Raw genomic sequence first — 9513 nt, forward strand, 5'->3', positions numbered from 1 at the left:
TTAAATCTGGAGTAGTCCTTCACCTGCTTCTGGCATTTTAATGGGCTCTAAGAAGGGTAGACTTGGCCCCTTGAATCAGGGTCATCTTCAGTTATACCCCCAGCCTTTGCCTGAGGCAGCTCCTGGAGATCAGCTTCCAGGTCCCATCCTTGAGCCACAGGTCCTCCTTCAACTTCCTTCCCTTGATCAGGTAGAATATCCTGACTCTCAGGTGGTGCCTCCTTTTGTTTCGGTTGCTCATCGCTGGTTTGCTGCTCCTGCTGGTTAGACCCTGGATCATCTTTTCTTTGTTTGGATCTGGATCTGGATCTGACTCGGGCACTCATAGTTCACCCAGTTGAATTCAGCTAGCGAGAAAGCTCACGGCAGAGAGAACACCCCGCCTCAGTGGATCTCAGCTCGGCTCACAGCACATCGTTAGTTTTTGATGTAGTGTTCCATGATTCATTGTTTGTGCATAATACCCAGTGCTACGCGCAGAACGTGCCCTCTTTAATACCCATCAACAGGCTAACCCATCCCCACACCCCCCTCCCCTCTAGAACCCTCAGTTTGTTTTTCAGAGTCCATCATCTCTCGTGGTTCATCTCCCCCTCCAATTTCTCCCCCTTCATTCTTCCCTTCCTGCTATCTTCTTCTTTTTTTTCTTAACATATATTGCATTATTTGCTTCAGAGGTACAGATCTGTGATTCAACAGTCTTGCACAATTCACAGCGCTTACCACAGCACATACCCTCCCCAGTGTCTATCACCCAGCCACACCATCCCTCCCACCACCCCCACCACTCCAGCAACCCTCAGTTTGTTTCCTGAGATGAAGAATTCCTCATATCAGTGAGGTCATATGATACATGTCTTTCTCTGATTGACTTATTTCACTCAGCATAACACCCTGCAGTTCCACCCACGTCGTTGCAAATGGCAAGATCTCATTCATTTTGATGGCTGCAGATTATTCCATTGTGTATATATACCACATCTTTATCCATTCATCTGTCGATAGACATCTTCGCTCTTTCTGGGCTACATTTTTTATCTAGTGACCCCACCGCGGTGCCAGGAGACAGCGAAATTTTCCAGTGAGCGTCTGGGCAGAGGCACCAATGAGAAGGGAAAGTTGTTAGGGCAGCTGACGTGGGCGACGTCTCTGAGCGGCGCCAGCTGAGCGCAGTGGAACCAAGCCGTCCTTCCTTCTCGGAGGCTGGCTCGTTCCCCCGGCTCTTGTGTACCCTGTTTCGCTGTTCTTGGTGAGCGCGGTACACCAAGTACTGGTATCTCTACCAGTGTACTGCGCTCACCAAGAACAGCGAACAGCTCACCAGCCTGAGGATGCCCTCTTTCAGCTCCTCCTCTTCCTCCTCCACAGACATAGACGACGAGGGAGTGCCCGGCACTTGCGAAGATGCTTCTCTATGCAGAGGTGCCTGTGGGTCGCGGGGTCAGGGGCCAGCGTCCCTGGGGGGCTGGGGCCTGGGTGGGAGGTGGGCCTGTGTCTCCGGAACACGCTTGTTCGCCAAAAGTTAGTCGTTACCTCATGTGACCCTCGTTTGGCACCTGTGAAGTGCGCAGGGCGGGGCTTCATTCATGGAGGCGATAATTATCTCACTTGGGCTGTACACCAGGCCTGGGGACAGCGTGACTGGGAATCTGGCCTGAACCAGGCAGACGGGGTCTTGGCCTCCTTGGGGCTAAAGTCTTTATGGAAGACCAAGGAGAAGCAAGTAAGTCTAGTGTCGATAGGGGAGGAGGAGTTCAGGTTCTCCCTTTGAATAGGTTACATTCCATTGGGGATGTCAGGGTCCCCATTGTGCACCTGAGATCAGGTCAGTCAAGGTGTGTTTGAGGGGGGGTGGATGGCCTGCTCAGGACCACGTAGTACTGGTGTGCAGAGCCAGTACTTTCCAGAGCTCTTGCGTGTTTGCCACAGGAGTCTACATTCTAGGGCTATGGTGGGGACAGCGTTGTAAGCACAGATACGTGTCCCATATCGGAAAGACCAAGGCTGGAGTGTACTTCATTCATTCGTTCATTCAACAGAAATTGTTGAGAGTGTACTTTGTGGTAGACCTTTCCTTTTGGGTGGGTGGTGGGTATTCAGCAATTGGGAACACATAAATAGGACAGATACGGTGTCTGACATATCACCACCTGGTTGGAAAAGACTGGAAGCAGATAATTACCCATGAAATACATAATTACAGTTTTGCTTTGAGTGCTGAGAAATGCAGGGAGCACTGGAGTTTGTAATTTAGGCAGTAGGGTTAACCTGAGAACAGAAGGCTAAGAACAAAACGGGGATGTGGGAGGGTGTTCACTTAGAGCAGGGAAGGAGTGTGAACTGGTAAAGGAATTGAGAGAATGCCCCTGGAAGCTAGGGCCACCTAGGGACGGGAGGGTGGGGAAAGCCAAGGTTTGGGGTTAAGACTTGCACTTTTTACAGGTTCCTGGAGACTAAGCATAGTGATTTAAAGCATGGAGTCCAGAGCCAAGCTGATCGTAGCTCTGCCCCTTATGAGCTGTGTTCCTAAACCATTCTGCATCTCAGTTTCCTGATTGAGAATTGGGGATGATAATAATCCCACTCTTCATTCCTTCTCCAGTTTTCAGGTGCTGCTGACCACATGTGTAACACTGTTGTATTAGAAATAATTTTTCTCATTATCGACTGCCATTTGCCAAGAGAATCTGAAGTGCCATTTAAATGATCAGATGGAAATAAATACGTTTCAGTACCGTATCATAATTAGGTGTATTTAAAATTTGTTGGTGATTTGGTTTATTTAATATTTGTTGGTAACATTTTGTGCAAACTTGCTTACTTAAAAGTAAATTGACTATAGAGTAATTCATACACAGAATAAGGACAGAGAAGTAGTATAAATAGAGCTTGCGTTTTCTTGAGTCTCTATTGGATAGTTTTTATAATTTCTCTGTTCTTCTCTGTCTCAGTTTCCAATGGCCCCCTGTATCTGCAGACATGTAAACAACATAGGGGAAGTTTGGGTTTGGAATTGCAGAGACTAAGGCGGCAGGAGCCAGCCAAAGTGGAAATCAGCAAAGCTTGAGGAGCTTTTTTAAAAAGATATTTGTTTGGGGCGCCTGGGTGACTCAGTGGGTTAAGTGTCTGCCTTCGGCTCAGGTCATGATCCCAGGGTCCTGGGATCGAGCCCCGCATCAGGCTCCCCGCTCCGTGGGAGGCCTGCTTCTCCCTCTACCACTCCCCTTGCTTGTGTTCCTGCTCTCACTGTGTCTCTCTCTGTCAAATAAATAAATAAAATCTTTAAAAATAAAATAAAATAAAAAGATATTTGTTTGTTTGTTTGAGGGAGAGAGTGAGAGAGAGAACAGGAGCTCAGGGGGGCTGGGGGAAGGGCCAGAGGGAGAAACCAACTCCCTGCTGAGAGGGGAGCCTGATGCAGGGCTCATACCCTGGACTCCAGTATCATGACCTGAGGCTTTTTAAAGAAAACACAGATGCTGTATGGTGACTGATATAATATAATAAAATTATATTAAAAATTATTTGCAGTTAACTATACATTAAACTGTGTCTTGAATTCCTCAAAAAAATAAAATAGAAAAGAAAACACAGATGCTTACGTCCTACTCTAGACTGAGAATCTTCTGGGATAGGCCCCAGGTATAAGGACCAGGCATGTTTGCCAACTGGATGCATTTCATCAAAGCTTTTTTTTGCACTGGGCTTTCTGTCATCTGAAAAAACATGCAGCGAGATTGGGAGAATCCATAAATGAATGTTTGAAGACATTTAGCAGGGCTCTGTCCTTCAAGTTGTGTGATATAGTGATCTGCATCTTCGCTGTAATGTGTTAAACCCTTAAATCTTGTGAGAAAGTTTGGATTGTTTTTTGTTTTGTTTTGTTTCCCCAGATTTTATTTATTTATTTAACAGAGAGGGAGCCAGAGAGCACAAGTGCAGGGAACAGCAGAGGGAGCAGGAGAAGCAGGCTCCCCGCTGAGCAGGGAGCCCAACAAGAGCCTGGATCCCAGGACCCTGAGGTCATGACCTGAGCCAAAATTAAGAGTCAGACGCTTAACCAAACTGAGCCACCCAGGCACACTTACGGGACCTGATGTCTTAGGGAAATAAATTGCAAGGGGTAAAAAGAGAAGAATGAAAGTGAGGCCTGTAATTAAAAGAGGCTTGTGAGACCTGTTAACCAGTTGGAAGGTATGGGTCTTATTTTCATTCAGTATTGAACAAATACATAGAGTGAAAATATTTATGAGACAATCATATGAATTTGAACTCTGACTTGACATGTCATGATATTATGAAATTATTTTTAAATGTTTAAAGTGTGATGATAGTTTTGTGGGTATATACGTGTGTGTGTGTGTGTGTGTGTGTGTGTGTGTGTGTGTCCATCAGGGGCAGTTTTGTTCCCTAGGAGACATTTGCAATGTCTAGGACGTATTTGGGGTCATAAGTAGGAGTGAGGAAGGCTACCCGCATGGAGTGTGGGGAGACCAGGGATGCTGCTAAGCATTGTAGTATGTTCAGGACAGCCCCCTCAGCAAAGAAGGACGTGGCCCAAGATGTCAGTAATGCCAAGGTTGTGAAACCCTGTCGTGGAGATACGTGTTGAAGTCGCTGTGGATAAAATGATAGGATGGAGATATTTGCTTCAGAATTTTATGGGGCATGTGGAGATGGGCCATGAGTTGAGAATTACTTAAGTTAGTGATGGGAGTTCCTCATACTGTTCTCTCTACTTGGTGTATGTGTATCTATTTATCTGTCTGTATGTGTATAGAGTATATATATATGTGCATGTGAGTATGTGTGTATATATATATATAATGCAATTGTAAATTTCTGTAAGGAAAGCTCACAAGCTTGCTACAGGTGAGGTAGAGCGTGTGTTCTGGGAGCAGCGCGGCAGCAGTATGTGGCGCCCAGTGCCAGCAGGTGGGGAGAGTGGACAAGCTGAGATGGTGGGTTTGCAGGAGTGGCAGCAGTAGCATCCTTACCAGGCTCTGTCTGTAGTGTGAGGTTGGCCGTGTCTGCCTGGCTAGCCTCTCCTTATCCCTGGTTTGTGGTTTTATTGTTTTGTTGTTGTTGTTCTTTGGGCTTCCTACTATCCTTTCAATAAATGCTTTTTCTGTTTAATTCACTCAGATTCAGTCTCTGTGAAGACTTATACAAGAAAAGAATGAAGCAGATGCATAGAGAAAAGGTAATATGACAGACCATGGGAGGAGAGAGAGGAATTAGGAGAAATAGATATGTGAAAATATATATGTAATTTATATATATAACAAATAAAAGTTACATAGTATATATATATAATATATTTAAGAGAAAGGATCTCATGGTTTCTGTTTTCCTTGTTCTTAACTTCTATCCCTCTCGAGACCACAGTTTAATTCTTGTCCGGGCTATTATGAGACACCCCCGTATTTCTTTAGTATATACACTCTCCTTTCTACTTAAACAAATACAAGTGGTCTTCTGTCACCTACAACCCAAAGAAGCTCAGCATAGTTTGGGTGATGACGTGCTCACCTAACCACCTTTTTCCTATCCCTGCTTTTGCTCACCCCTGTGCAGATGTTCCACAAATATCTGTCTAATGGACCCATGATAGTCATTTGGCTCCAGACCAGGGACAAATGTGCTGTTCATGCCAGCAGAGGCATTCTGGTATTCTTGGCATTTCAAATAATCATTGTAAGTGGACACACTTACTGAGAGTTCATTCTGGTGTATGTGCCCATCTCTTGTGAGTTTTACCAGCATGCCTCAGTCTCTGTGAACACCACTGACTGTAGGGTCATCAGTTCTTGGGTTTGTGAGGCACAAGGAATGAACGAATCCAGTGGGGCCCGTTGAGAGACAGCTTGCCCGGTGGGTCCTATACTGCTGGACACAAACCACTCCAACTTTGTTGATGAAGGCAGCGCCTATAAGGTGGGAGAATGTACAGGCAGGGTAGTCTCGGTTTTCAGAGACAGGCTTTGAGTCACATAGCCTTAGGTTATAACCCTGAGTCCACCCGGGCTCCTGTTTCCTCAGGCAAGTTATTTAACTTCTCTATGCCTCAGTTTCCTCATCTGTAAAATGGACTATTTTAAGGATTCAATTAGAGCCCATCTCTTGCAGTGAAGCATGCAGATTAAAGGTGAATGTTTTTCCTTTGCTGTCTAAAGCAGCTTTCCCCCAGGATGCCACTGCATACTCATTGCTTTTAGGAAGAGGAGAACATGGAAAAATTAGTCCTCAATTTGATTTCAAAAAAGGGAAACTGAAAATCTGTTGCCTGCAGAATGGAACCAGGACATCTAAACTCTGCTGAAGAACTGATGATCTTGGGTGTATCATTTCCATAGGCCCCAGTTTCTTCTGAAAAATGGGGAGATGAAGTTAGATCAAGTGTCCCAATAGGTATACTGTTGACATCATGGGCTGGATTATTCTTTGTTGTGGAAGCTATTCTTTGCATTGTGGAATGTCTAGAAGCATCCCTGGCCTCTACTCAGTAGATGCCAATAGTATTTCCCTAAGTGTGACAAACAGTGTCCCTAGACATTGCCAGATATCCTTTGGCCATAAAATCACCCCTGGTTGAGAACCACTGAATTAGATGATATGAGATAATAAGCCATTTACAAGTTCCAGGGCTGGAGCAAGAGTTGGGTCTCTGCCATCTCCTAGCACCTAGCCCTGTGTGTGGCATCATGGCAAGCACTCAGTACAAGCTGAATGAATGAGATGAAATACATAGTTCCTTCCAGCCAGATAACATCTCTGGCACCAAGAGAATCACATAGATGGTGAGATACTTGTTACAGATGTGACTGCCCCTATTTAAGAACTGTTCAACATTCCTGGATAGAAACGAACTAAAGATAGAGGCCAGCACTATGAAAAAAAAGAGGTCTGTCTTGCCTGGTTAGCAAGAAATAGTGAGTATAATATCAAGGAGGGTCCACTCAGTTCTGACAGCTACTTCAGATCATGTCCCCTGAAAGTTAACTCTGAATTTTTGAATATGACAAAAAGTTTAGTTGAGATGAATGAGTCCAGATCTTGGAATGAAAATTGTACACAGTTTATTGTTCAGGTAACAATGGATTATATGTAATGATTATGAATATTAATTTGCAGTTCTTAAATCGCTTATTGTCTTTTGCTCTGTGTGATTATGAAAGTAGCTTCTTTTTCAGTCCAGCCAGGACTTTCCTTCTCTTTCCTTCATCTCCACTTACCTACCTTTTGGCATTCCACAATGTCTGATAAGGATTGAACTGATTGGGATCAGTAGATCAGTTGGAAATGTGTTGCCTTTTGAACAATATTAGGTCTTTGGATCCAGGAACCTGGGATATCTTTCTGCTTATTTAGTTCTTCTTTCATTTCTTTCAACAATGGTTTATAGTTTGTACTTCCTTTGTTAAGTGTATTCCTAAGTAATATATTGATGCTATAGTATATGGAATAGTTTTCTGCATTTCATTTTTGGATTGTTTGCTAGAATGTTGAAATAGAATCAATTTTTGTGTATGAATCTCATATCCTGCAACCTTGCTGAACTCATCTATTCATGCTAATAGTTTTTTAGTGATTTCTTATATACAAGAAAGATTTTTTAGTGGTTCCTTTCCTGAATTTCTTTTCCTTTTTTTTTTAAAGATTTTATTTATTTATTTGACAGAGAGAGACACAGCGAGAGAGGGAACACAAGCAGGAGGAGTGGGGGAGGGAGAAGCAGGCTTCCTGCAGAGCAGGGAGCCCGATGCAGGGTTCGATCCCAGGACCCTGGGACCTTGACCTAAGCCAAAGGCAGACACTTAACAACTGAGCCACCCAGGCACCCCTTCTGAATTTCTTTTTTTTTTTTTTTTAAGATTTTATTTATTTGACAGAGAGAGACACAGCAAGAGAGGGAACACAAGCAGGGGGAGCGGGAGAGGGAAAAGCAGGCTTCCAGTGGAGCAGGGAGCCCGATGCGGGGCTCGATCCCAGGACCCTGGCATCATGACCTGAGCCGAAGGCAGACACTTAACGACTGAGCCACCCAGGCGCCCCCTGAATTTCTTATACACAAGATTTTTTATATGCAAGATCATGTCATCTGCAAATGGACATAATTTTACTTCTTCCTTTCCAATGTTGACACCTTTTATTTTACATTTCCTGCCTAATTTCCTTGGCTGGAGCCTCCAGTGCCATGCTGAATAGAAGGGGTAAGAGTGAACCTCCTTGTCTTGTTCCTGAACTTTGGCGGAAGAGATTCAGTCTTTCACTTTTAAGTGGGACCTTAGTGCTGATTTTTTTTTTTTGTGAATGACCTTTATCAGTTTGAACCCTTCCTAGTTTTTAAAACTCATCAGATAAGGATGTTGAATTCTGTCAAATGGTTTTCTGTGTCTCTTCAGTTGATCATATGTTTTTTGCACATTTTTCTGTTTCTGTGGTGTATTCTAATACTTGATTTCCAGATATTAAACCAGCCTTGCATCCCTAGCATAGAGGCTACTTGTTCATGGTATATAATCCTTTTAATATACTGCTGTATTCAATTTGATAGTAATTTTTGAGGATTTCTGCATCTGTCTTCTGAAGAGATAATGGTCTGTAGATTTTGTTTCCTGTAATATCCTTGCTTGTTTTTTGTATCGAGTGATATGGGCCTCATAGAAGGAGTTAACAAGTGTTCATTACTCCTTTATTTTCTGGAAGTGTTGTGAAGAAATAAATGGTATTCATTGTTCTTTAAATGTTTGGTGGAATTCACCAGTGTAGCTTTCTGGTCCTGACCTTTCCTTGGTGGGAAGTTTTGGTTTTGTTTTATTTTGTTTTTTGTTTGTTTGGTTTTTTAAAAAGATTTATTTGTCAGAGAGAGAGAGAGGTAGACAGAGAGCACAAGCAGAGGGAGAAGCAGGCTCCCCGCTGAGCAAGGAGCCCGATGCGGGGCTCAATCCCAGGACTCTGGGATCATGACCTAAGCCGAAAGCAGATGCTCAACCGACAGCCACCCAGGCACCCTGTTGGTGGGTCATTTTGAAAACATTTTTTTAATTACTAATTCCATTTCTTTACTTGTTATAGGGCTGTGAAGATTTTCTGTTTCTTCATGAGTCCAGCCATTTTTTATGTTTTTTTAAAAATTTTTTATTGTTATTTTAATCACCATACATTACACCATTAGTTTTGAATGTAGTGTTCCATGTTTCATTGTTTGTGCATAACACCCAGTGCTCCACGCAGAACGTGCCCTCTTTAATACCCATCCCCAGGCTAACCCATCCCCCCACCCCCCTCCCCTCTAGAACCCTCAGTTTGTTTTTCAGAGTCCATCGTCTCTCATGGTTCGTCTCCCCCTCCGATTTCTCCCCCTTCTTTCTTCCCCTCCTGCTATCTTCTTCTTCTTCTTTTTTTTCTTAACATGTATTGCACTATTTGTTTCAGAAGTACAGATCTGTGATTCAGCAGTCTTGCACAATTCACAGCACTCGCCATAGCACATACGCTCCCCAATGCCTA

The 9513-nt window shown here is 43.7% G+C and overlaps 1 pseudogene; it reads right to left on the reverse strand.

The window, feature by feature from the left end:
• Nucleotides 1-326, reverse strand: LOC148161693 (P antigen family member 3 pseudogene; annotated as a pseudogene).
• Nucleotides 327-9513: the final 9187 nt, after the last annotated feature.

This window comes from Eumetopias jubatus, unplaced genomic scaffold, assembly GCF_037043125.1.
Source record: "Eumetopias jubatus isolate StellerSeaLion01/CBP00866 unplaced genomic scaffold, mEumJub1_p1.0 scaffold_91, whole genome shotgun sequence".
NCBI classification, from domain to species: Eukaryota; Metazoa; Chordata; class Mammalia; order Carnivora; family Otariidae; genus Eumetopias; species Eumetopias jubatus.